Source organism: Pinus tabuliformis, chromosome 2_1 (assembly GCF_031772625.1).
Source record: "Pinus tabuliformis cultivar Carrire ecotype Pingquan chromosome 2_1, CPIR1, whole genome shotgun sequence".
Lineage (NCBI taxonomy): Eukaryota > Viridiplantae > Streptophyta > Pinopsida > Pinales > Pinaceae > Pinus > Pinus tabuliformis.
The window spans coordinates 706,330,198-706,351,943 of NC_142299.1; the positions used below are offsets into that span (position 1 = coordinate 706,330,198).

Sequence of the window (21,746 nt, forward strand, 5' to 3'; positions counted from 1 at the left end):
TCCCTAATTGCTGTCACTCTTGTTAGCTGTGTCAGATTGTGCCGTGCATTGTCGCAAGTTGCTTCTCTGAAACATGAACATGTGTCGGTTGTTGCTCGCCACAGTGGTTGATCAAATCCATTGCGGGGGTTCCAGAATGACACTTTTTGTTGAATTGCTCGACATCTCCTTTGCTGATGTTGTGCCCTGTTTGTCTATCGCCTTCACAGGGATATGCCCTCTTCTGGCTGTGTTTTGCTATGTTCTTTGAAACAAGCTTTTGCTTTTTTAGAGTTCCAACTTTACGAATATCCAATTTAATTTCTTTCAAAGACATATAAAGTATTAGAATTCAGGACACAACCACTGTTCATTTTAGGACATTTCATACACCAAACATCTTTTTCCAGTTGAAGGGGCAAGTCCATCCGTGATAAACACAAGAGTGGAGAGAATAGACTGGTATATTAATGCTGCGGCAAATCTGCAACATGGCAAGCTTGAGATGTGCTGCATATATACCAGCTGATGTATCATTTCTCAATTGCATCGTAGGCATATAACATCTTTTACAGTGCTGCAGAGTCATTATGGTGGTTCAACCATCTAACACTATCCTTAACATTAATTGTTATATTTTCAGACATATAATGATGACACTAACAATTGCATCAAGGTTCACCACAATAGTATCATTATATGATACGAATGTTTACATGTAACAGTTAAAGCTGGAGCTTTCAGTTTGCTCCAGCGATCCACTTCTCCATATTGGTAGGGATTGGGATGAAGAACTCCATGATCTCTCATTATATCAATTGATGACTATTGTTTTAGTCTGGAACAGGTCAAATTGATGTGAAAGTTTAATAATACAATTCTTTGTTAAACAGCACTTAATTCCCCTCATTCTGATACGTCGCATCAGTTTCATATTCAGTTAACCTTGCGTTTTTTCAGTTGCTAGTTTTCTTTTGAATCTTCATTGAGTTAACAGATATATTCACTATGTTAGAAACATCATTTTGGTGTAGATCAAGGGTACCTTTTTTGTTTAAGAAAGTTCCTCTTTTTCTAACTTCTTCCTATCAGTCACAAATCTTGTTGTTTGTTTTGGTCTTATTTCCTCAGTTACTTTGTATTATTTTAGCTAAGGCCCAAGGGTATCTTTTTTGTTTAAGAAAGTTCCTCTTTTTCTAACTTCTTCCTATCAGTCACAAATCTTGTTGTTTGTTTTGGTCTTATTTCCTCAGTTACTTTGTACTATTTTAGCTAAGATTTTGAGAAATATGTTGAATTTGCAGCTACAAATACATGGGTGCAACCTAAAGTAAGTGCTTAAGGACCAGCAGCTCGTGAGGGGCACAGTGCTGCACTCATTGATCACCGTCTATTTATATTTGGAGGTTGTGGAAAAGCTCAAGATGAATCTGAAGAGATATATTACAACGACCTTTACATACTAGACACAGGTAATCCAGTCTGTTGTTAGTCTCCTTTATTGTTTATGTAGTAGGGTTATGATTTATAAAAGCATAATGGATTTAATATTTTCTGATTTTTACTTAATTGAAGTTTGATGGGATGAATTATGTGGGTTTACCAGTTTTATAATTTTTATAATTATTTTATATATATATTCCATTATTGCTTTATGATGAGGGAAAAGCTTATTTGGGTGGGGTCAGGTTATCATAAGATAATAGATTATTTTGGGAGGTGATAAAGTAATAGATTTAATGTTTCTTGATTTATTTATTTTTAATCGAAGTTTTTTAATATGCATTGTGTATTATCATATTTTGTCATTTTTACCTATAAGTTTTATGGGATGAATGACGTGGGTTTACCAGTTTTATAATTGTTTTAATTGTTTTCTTTATATATTTCATTATTGCTTTAAGTTGAGGGAAAAGCTTACTAGTTTTATAATTGCTTTAATTGTTTTTTTATATATTCCATTATTGCTTTAAGTTGAGGGAAAAGCTTATTTGAGTGGGGTGAGGTTAAAAAGCTTACTAGTTTTATAATTGCTTTGATTGTTTTCTTTATATATTCCATTATTGCTTTAAGTTGAGGGAAAAGCTTATTTGAGTGGGGTGAGGGTATCATAAGATAATAGATTTGGGAAGGGTGATAAAATTATTGCTTTAAGTTGAGGGAAAAGCTTATTTGAATGGGGTGAGGGTATCATAAGATAATAGATTTGGGAAGGGTGATAAATTATTGCTTTAAGTTGAGGGAAAAGCTTATTTGAGTGGGGTGAGGATATCATAAGATAATAGATTAGGGAAAAGCTTATTTGAGTGGAGTGAGGATATCATAAGATAATAGATTTGGGAAGGGTAATAAAATAATAGATTTAATGTTTATTGATTTAATTTTTTTAATATGCATTATGTGTATTATCACCATGTATACTTGTTTTTTATTAATTTGTTTTTAGATATTTTATATTAAATATGAACAGATTTACACATTTCTAAATGTTTTTTAAGTATAAGAAATATTTTAATTTTTATTGTCATGCATCAACTTAAAGTTGAATATGAGAAAAATTACACATCTCATTTTTATTGTCATGCATCAACTTAAAGTTGAATATGAGAAAAATTACACATCTCTTTTACATGGAATAATATGTTAAGCATTGAAAAAATTGTACCTCCTTTGCCATATGATGTTGTTAACAATTGTCATCTATTTAGAATTTTTTTCAAATTTTCAATTACTCTATCTATCTCTTCTCATATAAAAAATAAATAATCAAAATATAAAAATATTTTAGAATTTAAGTATACAAATTTTCTGCAAAGCATCACAAGGAAAAAGAATTCATCTGTCGTTATTAAACTATAAATATAAATATTATAATAATTTATCTACCTATAAAACTATTATCATAACTAAATATTTAAAATAATTATTTTAATACTTATATTTAAATCATAAATAATTATATTAATATAATTTTTTATGGAATATTAATTAATTAAACTAATCAAATAATAAATAAAAAAATAGTATATACTTTTATAAAAGTGTAATGAAAATTGAAAATATCGTTGGTTTTAACCATTTTCCTATAAAATTAATTTAATTATTGAAATAAATAACTTAACTATTATATATATTAAACTTTTCATTATAATTATTTATAAAATAAGTAACTTAACTGTTTATAACTAATTATCAACATAATTACAATTAAATAAACTACCATAATTATCATTTACTATGTGTTCATGATAAAAGATGCTAATAGAAATAATTTTAAATTACTGCAAAATTTTCATAGTACTTTCATAATAATTTATCTACCTATAAAACTATTATCATAACTAATAAATATTTAAAATAATTATTTTAATACTTATATTTAAATCATATATAATTATATTAGTATAATTTTTTATGGAATATTAATTAATTAAACTAATCAAATAATAAATTAAAAAATAGTATATATTTTTATAAAAGTGTAATGAAAATTGAAAATATCGTTATAACCATTTTCCCATAAAATTAATTTAGGTTTAATTATTAAAATAAATAACTTAACTGTTATATATATTAAACTTTTCATTATAATTATTTATAAAATAACTTAACTGTTTATAACTAATTATCAACATAATTACAATTAAATAAACTACCATAATTATCATTTACTATGTGTTCATGATAAAAGATGCTAATAGAAATAATTTTAAATTACTGTAAAATTTTCATAGTACTTTCATATTAGTAATACATTACAGTACAAAAGAAAACTTTTCAAAACTAGCACAGTATATATTCTTGTTAGGTTGAGTTAAAGTGATTGTATGAAAGAAATATATATTCACATATGGGATGTTCCCACTAAAACATCTATAATATTTACAGACATGTTGTCGCACAGATTGGCACGACAACGCTCAGACTGGGGGCTGTCACCCTGATCCCCGGTCTCTCCGTTTAAGCCTGTCTCCCACGGCTAAGACAACGCTCAGACTGGGGGCTGTCACCCTGATCCCCGGTCTCTCCGTTTAAGCCTGTCTCCCACGGCTAAGGGGGGTAGACCCTGTGAGGTGGTGGAGGCCAACTGCCAAGCAGTTGGATTGGGAGACACGAAAGGAAACCAGCACTAAAAAGATTTTGTTAAGTTTAATAGACCAGTGCCTTATGATATTGGTGCTTTAAATGATTACTTGCAGGACAATATAAGGACATGAAACATAAACAGCAATCATTTATCATTAGATAATGAGAACAATGCTTTAAATATCCAGTAAAACACAAAGTTCATCAAATGACGATATCCGGCAAACGAAGAGAAATAAATTGCTTTAAACAACGGTGAAACCAGATATCTATTTCGTATTCGGATCTCAGCATGAATGAAAAGACTGAAACTGGCAAAATAAATTTTCCACAAAATTTTTATTAAACTTTTCAAAACTAGCACAGTATATATTCTTGTTAGGTTGAGTTAAAGTGATTGTATGAAAGAAATATATATTCACATATGGGATGTTCCCACTAAAACATCTATAATATTTACAGACATTTACATATTTCTATTTTAGAGATACATTACAGTACAAAAGAAAACTTTTCAAAACTAGCAAAGTATATATTCTATTAATTTTAAATTACTGTAAAATTTTCATAGTACTTAGCACAGTATATATTCTATTAATTTTAAATTACTGTAAAATTTTCATAGTACTTTCATATTAGTAATACATTACAGTACAAAAGAAAACTTTTCAAAACTAGCACAGTATATATTCTTGTTAGGTTGAGTTAAAGTGATTGTATGAAAGAAATATATATTCACATATGGGATGTTCTCACTAAAACATCTATAATATTTACACACATTTACATATTTCTATTTTAGGGAGTAACACAACAATTATGTTATTTAACATAAAAATTGAAATTTTATTTATGGCATATTTTTAGTTATTATTATTTATTTTTTAATTTGTTAGTTTAAATATTATATATCTTTTTTCGTTCAATTTTTATAGTTATTATTATTTATTTTTTAATTGGTTGGTTTAAATATTATATATCATTTTTTCGATAAACGAATTATTTTTTAGTTATTATTAAATTTTTTTATTTTTTAGTTTAAATATTATATATCAATTTTTAGTTGTTATTATTTATTTTTTTAATTGGTTAGTTTAAATATTATATATTATTTTTTCGATAAACAAATTATTTTTTAGTTATTATTATTTTTTTATTCTGTAGTTTAAATATTATATATTATTTTTTAGTTATTATTATTTTTTTTTATTTTGTAGTTTAAATATTATATATCAATTTTTTAGTTATTATTATTTATTTTTTTATATTTTTTTATTTTTTAGTTTAAATATTATATATAATTTTTTTAGTTATTATTATTTTTTTATATTATTTTATTTTTTAGTTTAAATATTATATATCATTTTTTTTAGATTTAACTCTAAAGTTATTAATCTATAACCATTATTTACATAACCATTATTATTAAGTTTAAATATTATTAATTTTAAATATAAAATTACTCAAAAATATATCCATGTAATATCTTTTTCCTTAATAAAGAATTAAGAAAAACCACTTTTTTACATAAAATTATAAATTTAAAGAAAAATAAAATAGACAATCATAAATTTATATATATGTGGATAAAATTATGAATTCAAAAAAAAGCATGATCGTAAATAAAAAGAAAAAAAGGAATATAAAGTTTTGTGATTATAAGCTCATGAAAACCAATTATAAATTGGAAACAATCTATATATTTGTGTCCCCAGAAAAACTTTAAATATTTTATTTTAAAATATTTTATTTTAACATAGTAAGAAACAAAACTGGATATATTGTTATTATTTGTTTGAAGTTTACAAAATTAAGAAACAAAAGTGGATATTTTTTTACATAAAATTATAAATTTAAAGAAAAATAAAATAGGCAATCATAAATTTTATATATATAGAGGCATGATCATAAAATTAGGGATAAAATTATGAATTCAAAAAAAAGCATGATTGTAAATAAAAAGAAAAAAAGGAATATAAAGTTTTGTGATTATAAGCTCATGAAAACCAATTATAAATTGGAAACCATCTATATTTTTGTGTCCCCAGAAAAAACTTTAAATATTTTATTTTCCCATAGTAAGAAACAAATAATATATTATTTGTGTATATTATTTGTTTGAAGTTTACCACGGTAAGAAACAATTCAAACAAATAATATATTATTTAAAACAAATAATATATTATTTGTTAATTATTTGTTTGAAGTGATTAATGTTGTTAATTATGAAGAAATGGTTTGAATATTAAGAGACCTTATAACTTCTCATATAACAAGTTAGGAAACTTCCCTAATGGTGAATTCTCCAAAGGAAAAGGGAGTGGAGCAAAGAAAAACGTTGCTGAGAGGTCAGGTGGTGGAGGAGTTAAAGGAAAAGGGAGTGGGGTGGTGGAGGAGTTAAAGGAAAAGGGAGTGGGGCAAAGAAAAACGTTGCTGAGAGGTCAGATGGTGGAGGAGTTAAGTCTGGTGATGACCAATCACTAGATAACAACAACACTTAGTGCAAAACTTGCAAAACTTGCATAAGCCAGTAGTCCAGTAGTCTTGTGAGCAAGCTTGGGGGGAGACTTGGACGTGACGGCAAGTCTCAAGTCTCATGGTTGGGAGGAACAAAGTACTGCAAGTAATGCAAGATACAAGTAACATCTTCAGTTGAATTTTATTCTTAATCCGGATCAGGTAAGCAACCACCCTAGATTATCCCTAGAATAATCTGTTGACATAAACTGTTGATTCTGGTAATGAGTAACTGCAATTAGTATTGTATAGAAGTAATTTGCATCTTACAAGATACTGCGTATATTACGTGACTTATAATTATAAACTGTAAGTTGTAATAATACTGTTAATTGCAACTAGTATTGTACAGGTGTAGTTTGCACTTACAAAATACTGTGTATGATTTGTGACTTATAAAGGTAAACTGAACTTGCAATAATACTGTTATTTACTGTGTGAACCGAACAAGAACATTCGGAGTATGTAGGAGCATGGCATACTTATATGCAGTCTCGTAGTCTAATTGAGATTATGATTCTCTAAAACAAGTAAAGGAAAGAAGAACCCAAACAAGTCGCCATCATACAAATAGATTTAATATATACAAGCTTAGAAATTAAACGAAAGATTGAAATAAAACCTTCTCATACAACGAAAGAAAACTATATGGATCACTGGAGAGAACATCTAGAAATCACTATTCTATTTCTATATAAACCCCTGCAATCTCCTATTCGTAACCTTGCCTGAGAATGGCATTAAAAGTCCATAAGATTACATGCTAGTATATAACTGGACGAGTATAAAAAAAAATAATGGCACAATTACCATACAAGGCAGAACTTGTTAAGATATAGCAATAAAGGAAAAATAATCACAGAAACTATAATTTAAGTCAAGGAATTCATCGAAACAACATGGTTCCATATCAAAGGAGGGTTGCACCCATTCAATGTCATTTTAACCAACAACCCAGTTCGAAACAAAGACTCGAAACCCAAATACTAAGCAGAGGATAGACTGGCACAGAATCTGCGTGCGAAGTAAGAGTTTCGTTTCAATACAACCATTTTTTCCACGCCTGCTGACAGCCAGGCTCTGAGAAGGCAACCCAACCTGAAGTCGAGCAGACGGAAAAGGATTACAGTTCTATAAACAAAAACTTCTTAAATTAACCAGAATTCGAAATAACAGAGTAGTCGCCTTTAAGGCCAGTTATTACGGTCCTTTAAAAGCCAGATAAGGGTACACCTGGAGGTGTCACCAAAATGAGCTCGGACTTGTTCTCAAATTTTCCAGAGCCGATCAACCCTGAAACATTTGCAGAGTATAGAATGGGTAAAAATAAAAAGAAACTACGCTTGACGACGATACCGAGAAACTTTCACAACACATCAATTCTGTTCAGAGATCATGCACTAATTCAAATGAATTGTTCTTCTATCTATGAAGCCCTCTGACTAAACCCTCGCCCGGAAAATCTAACCAGTGTTTTCAAGAGAAACAGGAAACCATGACAGTAAACCCATTTAACTGAAGTGCCAAGCAATAACCCATACGAGAGATTTCCATTGTTGCCCACAATCCTCAGGCAAGATTAGCAGGGACTTACCTGTTGTCTGGTCGACGGTGGAGCCGAGAAAGGGGTCGTGAAGCCTCCGCGGAAACTCCAAGCAAATCAAGCACGTCTTGGGCAAACCTGTAACCCAACGGACAGCACAAGTAAGAATGATACAAGGCAATAAAACTTCAAAGGAATAAAATCGAGAGGGACTGTAACCTTAACCTCACCTGGGGTTTGCTACACTCGCAAGAAGACACGACCCATAACCGCCATGGCATACTTTAACCCTCAGCAAAACTGTGGAGATGTTAACCCAGATAGCAGAGTCGAACTCGCCCAAGCGAACAATGGCAGCAGCAAGCATCGAGAAACAGAGGCGGCGCGAAATGAGACCCTTCACCCGTAAGAATAGCATAGAGGGATTCCAGAGCAAGTTCAACCGTCGGATTTCGGGCCTAGCCTCCTCACCATAGATGCGGCGGTAGGAACGAGGGAGCTAGACAGCTGGAGGAAGGCCAGATGTAGCGACAGCGTTTGAGCTAACCAGCCATATATTGGGTAAACCAGTCATATATTGGGTATTTAATGTTCTCAGAGCAGCACGATAACATGAGATTATTTAATGCCGAATTTGCTCGCTCCCGTTATCGCGTTAAGTCGCCTATTACTCTGAAGACATTAAATACCCAATATATGGCTGAGTAGCTCTTTCCGTAGCGGAAAGCCTGCTCATGCCACGTCTCGTGGTAGAGCCATCCATTAATGCAGAGTTAAAGTGCAAATCCATATGCAGTACAACAATCCCGGAGACATATTACCAAAGTACGGGTGAAGTTAAACCGTGACAGCATAATCAAATAAACAATGGGTGTATGCATACAGATGGTTATAACCTTTGACTTTAAACATTAATCCCATCATAAGACCAATGACTGTGGTAATTAAGCCTTAATCATGCTGCATCGAGTTAGGTTAATAATGTGTTTTATTATATTGTTTTTTTTAATTTAGAATTACAAGGATAACGTAGTGCAGGTGTGACAATATTTATCTGGTATAAAAAATTTTCCCTTGGAAAGAAAATTCATAATTTCATTGGGTGATTTATCTGGTATAAATTAATAACAAGGTCAGTTTATTTAAATAATTTTAATATAAACCAGGAAAATTGAAATTTACACCTTGCTCTTATTTTTTTCTTAATCTTCAATAAAATATTAAGATTAAAATTGTGATATAATATTAACGCATTGGAACGATAAAACATTCGAACCATTTGGCAAAGTTTCCACAGATTGAATTACATGATTAGCTATGTCCTTTTAACTCTTTTCTGAAAAAATGTCCTTTTAACTCTATCAATTATATACGTGTCCTTTTGGTTGCGTAGTGCCTCCGAAGTTCAGTAACACGCGAATCGGTTGCTCTGCAACTTGAAGAGGCGGTTAAGATTTTCTTACAACCAAATTAGAGAATTCGTTCATCCATCCTTTCAGTCTCCGTTCATTCTGCAACAAATATCATCGAATCCGACGCCAATAAAAATGTCTTACGATGATATAGAGATCGAGGATATGGAGTGGAACAAAGAATTACAGGCCTTCACATATCCATGCCCGTGCTGTGATCCGTTCCAGATCACCAGAGCTGAATTGGAGATGGGAGAAGAAATCGCACGTTGTCCCAGCTGTTCTCTCTACATAGCGTTTGTTCATTTGTTCATTTTTAAGTACAAAAGCCACACCTGCCATGCTCAAAACCAAAAAACATTAGATATCCTCAAAACTTCAAATTTTGGTTAGTCAGGAGTTATAGCTAGCTAATTTTGTATTTAGTTTTTTTCTCTTCTATTTCAAAAATGTGAAATAAAGTATATATTAACATTTTTCAGAAACTAAAACTATATTTAACAATTTAAATTTAAAATTATTTGTTTTTATTAAGAAATAATAATGAGTTTCTAGTAAAAAAAAATTTGAAAACAAATAAATTGTTATGCTTTCTAATTTATTGAAAAGAATGTTTTAAGAAAATAAAATTAGATCATTTTTTTTTATTTTTACATACAATAAGATTGTGTACAAAAGCCACACCTCCCATACTCAAAACCACAAAACATTAGATATCCTCAAACTTCAAATTTTGTTTAGTCTCAATATAGAAGGGTTATAGCTAATTTTGTATTTATGTTCCTTTTTCCCTATTTTGAAAATGCCAGGTGAAGTATATATCAACATCATTAAGAAACTAAAGCCATATCTAACAATTTAAATATCAATAGAAGATTAAAACTTAAAAAATGACATAACCAATAGTAATATATTTGAAAGATATAAAATTAGTTGCCACCACCACAAAATTATTGAGTGTTATGGTTAATATGGTAACAAGAACAGAGACTTTAAATTATTATTTTTTTTTTTCAGACGAAAAATCAAAATATATTATATTCAGGAAATATAATGATCTGTTTACATATGAAACTCAGAAATAAACAGCTAAAACATAACCAGCATGACTGGCTGTTGCGGCAGCAAATAAACCCCTGCATCCAAACATGATAAACCAGCAAAAATGATAAACCACCCATCGCCGAACTGAGTGAAACTAAAACGTCTGAAGACCATCAACAACTTAACAGGACATATTACGCATCCAGGGGATGGATCAAAAACTGTATTGGAAACTATTGAATCATCATAGACAGAACAACATGCCAAAAACCTCTAGAAACACCCGCATTGTGCGAATGAGGACCAAGAAGACGAAGTATAGAAAACAGATCAGACCATGGTTAATCAGAGGAGGGCATATGGCCCGTGATTGAGATGAGGACGGAATCGAGGGGCCTCCTGATGTTCTGAAAAATGCATGTATTGCGCCACTTCCATAGGAACCAGCAGGTGAGAATAAATAGTGTGCGCCAGGAAGGATTCTTCGCGCTCCACCAATTGAAAGCATCCTGTACAGAAAAAAAGGCCTAGTGAGGAAAGCCATAAATCAAGGATAATTCATACCAGATGGTTGATGAAGAGGCACAGTTGAAGAACATGTGCGTGTTGGATTCAGCTTCCGAAAGGCACATCTGACATCTGCTCGGGCCCTGCCACCCTTTTCTTTGTAGAACGTCCCAGGTGAGGTTCCTGTTGGAGAAGATAAGCCATGTGAAAAGGATCATTTTGAGCGGGCATTTAGCCTTCCATAGTTTAAGAGGAAAGATAGGGGAGGAGGGCGCATGGCCAGCTAGGATTGCAGCATAGATGTCTCTGACGGCGATGGGTTGAGATGAGTTCTGAAGAGACCAGATAAGAGCATCCTTTGGTCCCAATTGAGTGAGGCCTTTTGAAGTGAAACAGTTTATAGCAGATGTCCATAAAGGACGAAGAGAGAGGGGCATAGATAATTCCGCTGCATCCTTCCAAATGGGGGCTGAGATAGCCATGATTTAATTAATTTATCCCATGTGAAATAGCCCCTGGAGAGAAAAAAAGAGATCAAGTCAGAGGGGATCGCCGATTCCAGATTGTGCACCGTCGAATCAATGCCAATGAAAATGTTAGAACCCGAGCCAAAAATCCATCTCAAATTCATAAAGAAAAGAGACTGAATCTTTCTGAAACATTGCCAGATGGGGGAGCCTCTTCTGATACCCAAAGAGCGCCTTCGAAACCAAAAAATCAGGCTTCTTCCTTTGAGATATTGCTGGTTTATGAATGTGCTCCATTGACATTTCCCATATATGCCCCGAAGAAGGGATTTGCATAGAAGAGCTCTGCCGAAAGAAGGCATGTGCAACAAGCCCCAACCACCCATCTTCTTCGGTCTCGAAATGAAATCCCATTTTACCAGATGGATCTTGGGATGTCAAAAAAAAAACTTAGCACATAATTCTTAAATGAAATAACCTCCTTGAAATTAAAATAAAATTTGTTTAGAAAATCTTCGGCAAAATCACATAACCAATCTTTTGTCGACGCGTTTCGAACCAACCAGTGTGGTTCATCGTCAGGACAAGTTGAAGAATCAATCCGGCTTAGCTGATTAAATAGAGTGTGCAGAGATTCCAACGGCTATATTGCTAACGGCTACTTTTGACCTACGGATCCTTAGTCAAACCACTAATTTAATTAATAACTATTAACATTCCTATAAATAGCTAAAACAGGTAAATAATGGAATTCAATTGTTAATTTAAATAAATGTAAATGTATATCTAAAATTAAATCTTATCTAATATAATATCTATATTTATTATGGTCATGTATAATAGCCCATATTTTTTTTAAATAATCTATAATTAAATATTTAAATGGTATTAAATTACTATGACCCTTAGAATTTAGTTACATTAGGTAATTGCGTGTTAATTTAATAATACTTGTTTAATGGTAAGTTAGACCTTCTTTACTTGTTCTTTAAAATATATCTTTTTTATTTTTTATTCAAATATAATGGTCTTAATAAGTTATAAAATAATATATGTTTATTAAATGATCTATATTTACTTAATAATTTAGAATCTCAATATTATTAACACAACCCAATAATATTCTCGTTAAATTATTATTATTCTTAGATTATTATTATTCTTAGAAAAAACACCTAGTATGATATAAGACCTTATGTATTTCATATATTTTTATATAATATTAAAAGTTAAATTATTATATAATGTATAATTTTCTAATATTTAATATAAAATAGATTTTTATATTCAAATATGTCAAAAAAAACTTAACACATAATTCTTAAATGAAATAACCTTCTTGAAATTAAAATAAAATTATTAGAATTCATTTGTGAAGCATCTTTCAATTGAAAAGAATTTTTACATAGACACCTAGTATGATATAAGACCTTATATATTTCATATATTTTTATATAATAGTAAAAGTTCTTAATCGGTTCATTTTTTAGCTTAATTCGCTATACATATTAAATTTATTAAAAAATTTAATAATTTCAAATATGGCCATTTTGAGAATAAAAAATAAAAAATAATATAGCCCTTTATAATATTTTTTTACTTTTAATATTTAAATTTATTCTATGACTATGAATTTTATATTTAGATTTGGTATACAATATTCATGTTTTCAATATAATATAAAAATTTATTAGAGTTGAATATAATAGGGTTTAATAATACATGAGTTCAATATAGTATGGTTTAATAAGGTATATTAGGTTTCAATATAATATAATAAGGTTAAATATAGTATAATATTCGGATTTATTAACGCTTATTATGATTAATATTATTAATACTAATATTAATTTGACATCCCCAGATGCGGGTGCTCAATAGGAATAATGTGGTTGCGGCCAAACGGAATGGCATGTGTTTAAAACACATGGCCCTCCATAATCCGGCACACTGGTCTAAATATGACATTAATAACAGTCATAAATGGCAATTAAGGGGACGTCGTCTCCATCCTGACTGCAACCAACTACCTCGACTCCACGCAAGAATGAATACCGACGATACTTTTACCACTGCACCTCCTCTGCCTCTGCCCTCAAGTTGTTGTTGCACCCAACTCTCGCACTTCCACTAGAAGGCGCTTCCATCTCCTCTGTCGTATTGACTTAGACCCAAGATTTCACTTCACCCAGAGCCTGGCCTGCCATTACGTTTTCCATTCGTCTTTTGCAGCTAGTCCCTCCTTAGAGTCGTCCGTCAATTTCACTGAGCCTCTGCATCACCCTGAGCCCAATTCCGGAGGAAATTCACAAACTTTTGGAGCCAATATGACGAGAACGCGTCATCGTATGCGCAGTCGTCGGGGCGGAAGCAGAGGAAGCCTGGCTCGTCCCCCACCTTCCCCGGTCTCAGAGTCCACTTCCTCTCTAGCCCAAAAAATTACAGGGGGCTACCCAAATACCCGCAGTGGTAGAGGCAGAGGTCTCTCTCAACCTTACTGCCACCACTCGATACCCCCGGCCTCGCCTCTCAGCAGTAGTCCTTGCAATCCTGCTTCGCCCCCCAGGGGCACTCTGTCAAATCCTCATACGCATCTCCAGTCTACCCAATTCACCTTTTATTCCTCCATGAACAGACCCCTCATCACTGACACTATCTTTATCATCTTTCATGAGACAGAGTACGCAATTGAGGGACATATTGTTGCAGTTGGTGGCCATACTAGCACAACTAGGGAGCAGGCCATTGATGGTGGTGGCTACAACTGTGCAGCTCTGGACATGGCTCAGACGAGCGCCCAAGGAGCAAGGATACGGCAAATTGAGAAGGACTGGGGACAAATAGGGAAGAAGGCGAACCAAGACCAGAAGGCAGAAGAAGAGGTGGAACCTTACAGTTGTTTCATTGAGGAAGAACAACCGACATAGCCACCTGATAACACGGAGGCTTTCCACCAGGTAGATGTCGAAATGGATGAATAAAGGTGCTTCATTGTGGAGGAACACCTGTCGCCTCCGTCTCGCTCCTAGTCAGCCACTGTGCTTGCCACGTGTTCGCCACATGGTCCGCCACACAGCATGCCAGGTGTCTACTTTTTCTATGGCTTTTACTGGAATTATGCTTTCTAGCTTAATCACTGGGGGTTCTAGAAAAACTGATAGTTTTAGGTTCCCCGGATTGTTTTTGCTTAAACTTTGAAAACCTGTTAAACAATTATGTGCAATTGTTGGTGTCCCCTACATGGGCAGTAAGTTAATTTTGCACTTGTTTTTTTTTATTTGGACGGGTTTCCCATTTTGGGCAGTCAAGACTCTTGACTCTTTATCTGTTGTTTTTTGTCAAATCTCAGGCATGGCTAGGAATAAGATAAGGCCTCAGTGTACAATATTTTTTAGTAATAGAATTAGCATAACTTAGAAATATAAATATATATATATATATATATATATATATATATATATATATATATATATATATATCTATATATATATATATAGATATATATAAATTTGACATAAAATAATTAAAAATATATAATTGATTTATATATAGATTTGTTAATTAATTAAATTTTAAAAATGGTATTTATAATCATTTTTTATTTTTAAATATAATTATAGTAATTAATATAAATATAGATTAATCAATTTTCCCACTGGAAAAATCCATAATATTTCATTAATATGAAAAATTACATATGTAGATGCCTTTCGCATATGCCATAGTCTCTGTACATCTGTACATTTTACAAAAATTTCTAGATTTTGTTGTTCGGTTATACCACGCAGGGTCTTACTGTTAGAGCTGTTTATAAAATTATAGCCTTTTCGGCATCCATCAGTCTGTTACAAAAAAGAGCTATCAAAATAATGTTGCTGCCATATTCCTGTATGTTCTTTTTAAGTAGAATGAAGACCCGCTGTAGGGTATCCCAGGTCTATATAAGGGCGATGATAAAAAAATTTGTTCCTGCTGGTCCAGAATCTCCGTGATCTCCCAAACGCCTTGGTCCATCAGCGCGGCCTCCTTGGACAGTTGATTAGCATCTTTGTTATGTTCCCTGTAGATGTGAGAAACAGTAATATTGTTAAATGCCGCTTTGAGCTCAAGAACTTCATTTAGTATGATGCTGAGTGTGTGCATGTGACATGTGGAAATGTCATTGAACCAATTTATGATAATTTGTGAATCCCCGAATATGTTGATGCTAGTGCAGTGATGGCTTAATGCAAAATGAAGTAGATGGCGCAAAGTGATAAGCTTAGCATAATTATTCGATCCAGCCCCCAATCCCGCTTTTATTTTGTAGAGATGTTGATCTGTTATGTGTAAAATGAAACCGCCCCCACAGCTTTGCACATTTGCAGCTCCGTCAAAAAATGCCCAAGGAGTACCCTGATCAATGATAGGGGGAGGATTTGGCCCCCGGATTTTTGGGGGAGGCGAGTCTGGGAGCTCTCTAAACGCAGAGATGATACCAGCCTCGAATAAAGGTCAGTGAATGAGCTTGTCTTCAAAGATCATTCGGTTCCTAGCTTTCCAGATGGACCAGTTTACAATAATGGGTAGATTTACAGTCTTCGAACCTTTATGTCTTTTATCCCATTCAATCCAGGCGTTGATGAGATCAGTTCCATTCCAATCACCGGAATAGTGTGTGAAGTTCTTTATATTTTTCCAAATGCTTTGGACGGTACTGCATCTCAAGAATAGATGCTTTGTAGATTCAGAGGCGGTTTTGCACAGAACGCATCTCGACGGTCCATAATGAGCTCTGCGCATTAGATGTTCTCCCGTGGGGATTTTGTTCCTCAAGATGCACCAGGTAAAGAGCTTTGAACGTGGCGAAGCTGAAAGTTTCCATATATTCTGCCACCAACTGTCTAAAACTTCTGGTTTCTTCTGATCAATAAGCTGGATATAGCCTTCCTTAGGTGTGTAAATCCCACTTTCGGCCTGGTGCCAAACAAGTTCATCTGACCCCTCAATGATTCTGATGTGGGATTCCATCAGGGCTGCACAATATTCTCGCCAAGTTGTGTGCCATCTCTGTGGGAGATTTAGTTGGATAGCAGATTTCCACGCCTGGTGGAATATGTCTGAGTGTTCTTGATCCGCAATCTGTGCAATCACTTTTATATCATGTGTTGTAAGGTATTCCACCAGTTCTTGAGGGAGCAGATGTCTCCCACCACTGCCACTCCAAGGGTCTAGTCCGATACGAGCTCTGTTTCCACTCTTGATACGCCAAACCAAATTGTTCCTAATGAGCGGCAGAGAGTGTAGAAGAGCCTTCCAAATAGAGGATATGCCAGTTTTGCTCCATGATGGGAGTCTGACCCATTCCATTATGTTGAGAGGCCAGATATATTTGTGGTAGGTGATATAGGTCCATAAGCTTTGAGTTGTCAGCAACGCCCAGCCCATTTTAGCTGCCAGAGCATTTGCAAAGGTGGGAAGCTCCTTTAACCCCCAACCGCCCCACTTCTTTGGCAAGGCTATCTTATTCCAACCAATCCAGGCGAAGGTGCGCTTGTCTTGATTACCTGCCCATAAGTATCTATTGCATAGTTGCTGTAGCTTTGACAAGATATTCCGTGGGATCCAGGCGAGCGCCATCCAGAAGACCGGCGTTGCTTCCAAGACTGATTTGATCAAGGTTAATCTTCCAGCCCTGGAGAGATATCTATAGCTCCAGCAAGATAACCTTTTTTCTACTTTTGTAACGAGCCAAACCCAGTCTGCTATCTTTTGGCTGGTGGGCTTTAACCAGTATCCGAGATATTTTAGCCCCCTGTCCAGTGGTTGAGTGGTATATGGGAAGGCTTGACTTGCTGTATAAGATTCATTGACTGAAGTGCCAACCAAAGTGATGGTAGATTTCGACCGATTGACCTCCATCCCTGTAGCATGTGTGAAAAGCCTTAAGATCCGATTGAAGGTAGTGGTATCCTGAATGCTGCCATCTAATAAGATAAGAACATCATCTACGAACAGGAGATGAGTGAGGAAGCATTCATCTGTAATTTTAAGGCCCCTGATAGTTCCTTCCCTTTTAGCAGAGATGATTAATCGACTTAAAGCTTCCATCACCAAGAGGAAAAGGAGAGGCGATAGAGGGCAGCCCTGTCGCAGTCCTCTTTCGGAGTGGAAGAAATGTGAGGCAGCTCCATTGATCAAAATGCTATAGGTGGGAGATGTGATGCATGCCATAATCCAATTGATGAGAGGGAGGGGAAAACCCAAATGGATGAGGATCATCTTAATAAAGAGCCAACTGACTCGGTCAAAAGCCTTAGATAGGTCAATCTTGAGGAGAATACACTTGAGGCGTTTTGTCCAAATGGAGTGTATTGCTTCTTGGGCAGTTCCAATGGCTTCGTGAATCTGTCTATCCTCCAAAAAAGCAAATTGTTGAGGAGCAATATGCTTAGACAGTATGGGTCGGATCCTGTTGGCAATGATTTTAGAGATGATTTTGTAGAGGACATTGCACAATGATATGGGGCGGAAGTCGTCAAAGGAGGAAGGGGAATCCGATTTAGGGATGAGGGCAATGAAAGTGGAGTTTATAGCATCATAGAGACGGCCCGATATTCTACTCTCCTCAACCACCTTCAGGATGTCTCCTCCAATGATGTCGAAAAAGGCAGTGTAAAACTCAATGGTCCAGCCATCCGGCCCAGGACTCTTTTCCTTTTGAAACCACTTGATAGTGCTCTCCAGTTCTTCCATAGTGACTGGGTCAGTGAGAGCTCCAATGTCCTCATCATTTACAAATCTGGGGAAGTGAGTGGCTACATTGATGATTTCAGCCAGGTTTGATCCAGCTGGACTCTTGTATAAACCTCTGAAATGTGCAGTGCCGAGTTGAGAGAGTTTGTTAAAGGAATCCGCCAATCCTCCTCCCGGGAGGGGGAGGTTCCAAATGGTATTTGCCACTTTTCTTCCTTTAGCGAAATTATGAAAGAATCTTGTATTCTCATCCCCAGCCTTAAGCCACGTAGCCCTGCTCCGCAATCTGAGCGATTCCTCCCTGAGCTTGAGAATATTATTCTTTTGATTTTCCAATTCTACCAGGCGGGCCTTGTCTTCAAGGGAACCGAATCCCATATTTCGCTCGTCCAGTAGGGTTTTTAATTCTTCTTCCACCATATTTAACTGTGCATCCTCTCTTGTCTTCTTTGCTTTGGCCCAATTGATCACAATGTGCTTGAGCTCGGTCAGATTTTTGACAAAGCCCCTTGCCATCGAGGATTCTCTATCGATGGGATGTGCTTTCCAGAAGTCTGTGACTAGATTGGAGAAGCTTTGATCCACTAGCCAGAGGTGATTGAACTTAAATGGGGCTTTAGGCTTTGGATGAGGGCCCAGGATCTCCATTAAGATTGGGGAATGATCCGATATGCCACCAGATCCCACCCATTGTTTGTAGTGGTGTAGCTGTTGGATCAGAGGGCCTTTCAGCAGAAATCGATCAAGTCTGCGAGCCAGTGCCGCAGCTCCCACCCTTCTGTTTCTCCACGTTGGTAGGGGGTTCTGCATTGGGATGTCAATGAAGTCATATTGCTCCAAAATGCTCCTCATGAAATCTGTGATGGAGTCCACCTGCGCCATCGAGCCCCATGATTCCCTGAACCCTAGTGAAAAATTCAGGTCACCTCCCAGTATGATGCGATCCAGAGACATCAGACTTCTGCTGAGGAACTGTCTCCAAAAGCTTTCCCTCTGTTGGCAAGGACCATATGTGTTAATGATGCGGAGAGTAAGGCCCAGGTCCATTGAGAAGATGTCCACCCCCATGAAACCTTGGCCGCCCCAAGAGGAGTCCAATCTGATGGTCTTAGAGTTATACCCTATCGCCAGTCCTCCCGATCTACCATTAGCATCCATTGCCAGAAACTTCCATTTTGACGACAAGTTACTAAGGGAAAGGGAAATGGACTCAGCAGGGCCAAGAGTTTCTTGGAGAAGAATGATATCAGGCAATTCGACCTCAAAAAGTCGTTTGAGAGCTAGTTTTTTAGGGGGGCTAGCCAGACCCCTACAATTGAAGGAGAGGCACTTCATGGGGGACCCTGCTTCGGGGGTTTTGTTGCTCTAAGGACCCCGACAATGGTGGATTGTCGCCCAGATGCGACCTCCACTCCAGCGCGTCTAATGGCTTTATTGAGATCAGATTTTCTTCCCCGAGTGGATAATGATCCCGCACCCGATGGGACAATACCCAGCCCGATCTGTGTATCAGCGGGTTCCGTCTGTGAGGTCCGAGGGCGAAGGGAGTATGGGTGGGAGGGAATTTGCCTGGAAGATGAATTTGAGGGGGGCGAGGATGTGAGAGACAGAGTAGGTGGAGCAGTGGATGGGATCAGAGGAGGCGGGGGAATAGAGCATTGCGCCATGGAAAATGCAAAAGAATTTACAAGATCAGATGATCGATCTATAGAGATAAAGGGAGAGATAAGCGAAGAACCCGAGGCCTGCGCGGCTGTTGCTGCAGCCCGAGCCCGATTCAGTGGAGGCGAGGGTGAGTCCTTCTTGTTCAGCGCTGAATTCCCCGGGGAGCCTTGAGATGCCGCGAAGCCCTGCGGCGGTCGGGGAATGAGAGGAGAGGTCCCTCTGGATGCAATGGGGGTGATTTTTGGAGAGCTATCCGGGCTTTTGTTCAATGGGCAGTCCTTAAAGAGATGTCCCACTTGGTGGCACCGATTGCAGCGGAAGGGGACCCCTTCATAATCCAGAATCTGTGTGCGGCAGTGCTTTCCCCATTGCAATGTGATTTTTTCCTCCAATCCCTCTCGAGTGTCCAGATGCACCAGAACCCGAGCCACAGTTCTTTTCCTTGTTTCGACATAAGATCGATCATGGTCTAAATATGTTCCCAAAGCATTCCCGATTCTGGTGAACGCTTCCTCGCTCCAGTATTGTAATGGAAGCCCTGGCAGGCGCACCCACAGTGGCCCTGCTCCAATTTGTTCGCGTTCGGGATCGAATAGAGGACTCCAGCGCTTCAATAACACAGGTGCCATTTCAATATGCCAGTATCTTTCTAGTACTACATCCGTGTGACCTTCGTTCGCAAAGTGGAGGGAGAACCACCCTCGTGGGAGAACCTGGACCTCTGGCATTTCTGAGAGCAGGGCACCCCAGATTTCTTTCACCCAACGCATCAGTCTATCCGCCGAGAAAGTACGCCCCCGCACATGTCCAACCAGGACCGTCCGTGCCAATGCCATAGTTTCCCCAAAATCTGAAGAGTCGCCGAAGGCTATGGTGATGTCTTTCGTCGTCGCCCTGATACACTTCGATTTCCGCTTCTTTGTGCGGGGCATCGACGGGTGATCTACATGCGGATTTGTGACCCCAGTCGGTGGCAAGGGTTTTGTGGGTTTTACGTTTATGACCGGAGTGCCGAAACAACCTGATGGCTTCGACCCATTATCCTGTAGCGGCTTTGGCGCTGTCTCCCTCAGATCTGCTTGAGCAGTAGTGGTATCGTGCGGCGGCGATGAGATCGGATCGAAAGCCAAGGAATCAGGCGAGAGAGTGGTGAGGAGGAAGGCTGTTCCTGGTGAGAGAGGCGGTGCCTCCAGACCGATCGACGGGGCGGATGGATCCGGCAGGGTAACCACCGGCGTGCAATCCTGAGCGCATGCTTCTTCAGCTGTCGGCGGAACGAAACCCGGAGTCGCCGCATTAGGGTTTTGGAATATAATTTGCCCTTCTAGCGGGTCCTCGGAATAATCCACGAGGTCCGTATCCCTGTTATCCTCCATACCGGTCAAAAACAGCTACTGTCCGTCGTCGAGGTCTGATCTGTCAGCTATTCCAAACCCTACCGTCCGGTTCCAGCGCCGGTCTGTGGTCCTGCAGCTCCGTTATGCGGCTACCCGAAACCCTCGCAGTCGCGACTTGTAATCTCTGTCAGAGCTCCCATCCTCTTCCTCCTCCAAGTCAAAATATAGATTAATCAATTATCTTTAAAGTATTTTGTTTAAAAAGTTTAGATGAGATTTCTTTAAGTTATATTAACGATTAAGATTGTTGATTACTAATATCCTTAGATTTTTAAATATTTAAATTATAAGAAAAGTTGGTTTTGAACTTTATGAAAAATTTACTTAGAAAAACATAAAAATACAAATTTTTTAGTATTTATGATATAAATATATTTAATTTTTATGAATAATT

General features: G+C 36.3%; 1 long non-coding RNA gene across 2 annotated transcripts; it reads right to left on the minus strand.

Annotated features, from left to right (window-relative positions):
• Positions 1-7,424: 7,424 nt before the first annotated feature.
• LOC149202540 (uncharacterized) lies at positions 7,425-8,685 on the minus strand. 2 transcript variants are annotated; one of them, XR_016253542.1, is made up of 4 exons: positions 8,356-8,685; positions 8,177-8,263; positions 7,816-7,875; positions 7,425-7,680 (listed from the first exon to the last, which is right to left on the minus strand). It is a non-coding gene; the product is annotated as an uncharacterized LOC149202540 (long non-coding RNA). The 2 variants fall into 2 exon arrangements; XR_016253541.1 differs by having other exon boundaries at positions 7,425-7,875; positions 8,356-8,684.
• Positions 8,686-21,746: the final 13,061 nt, after the last annotated feature.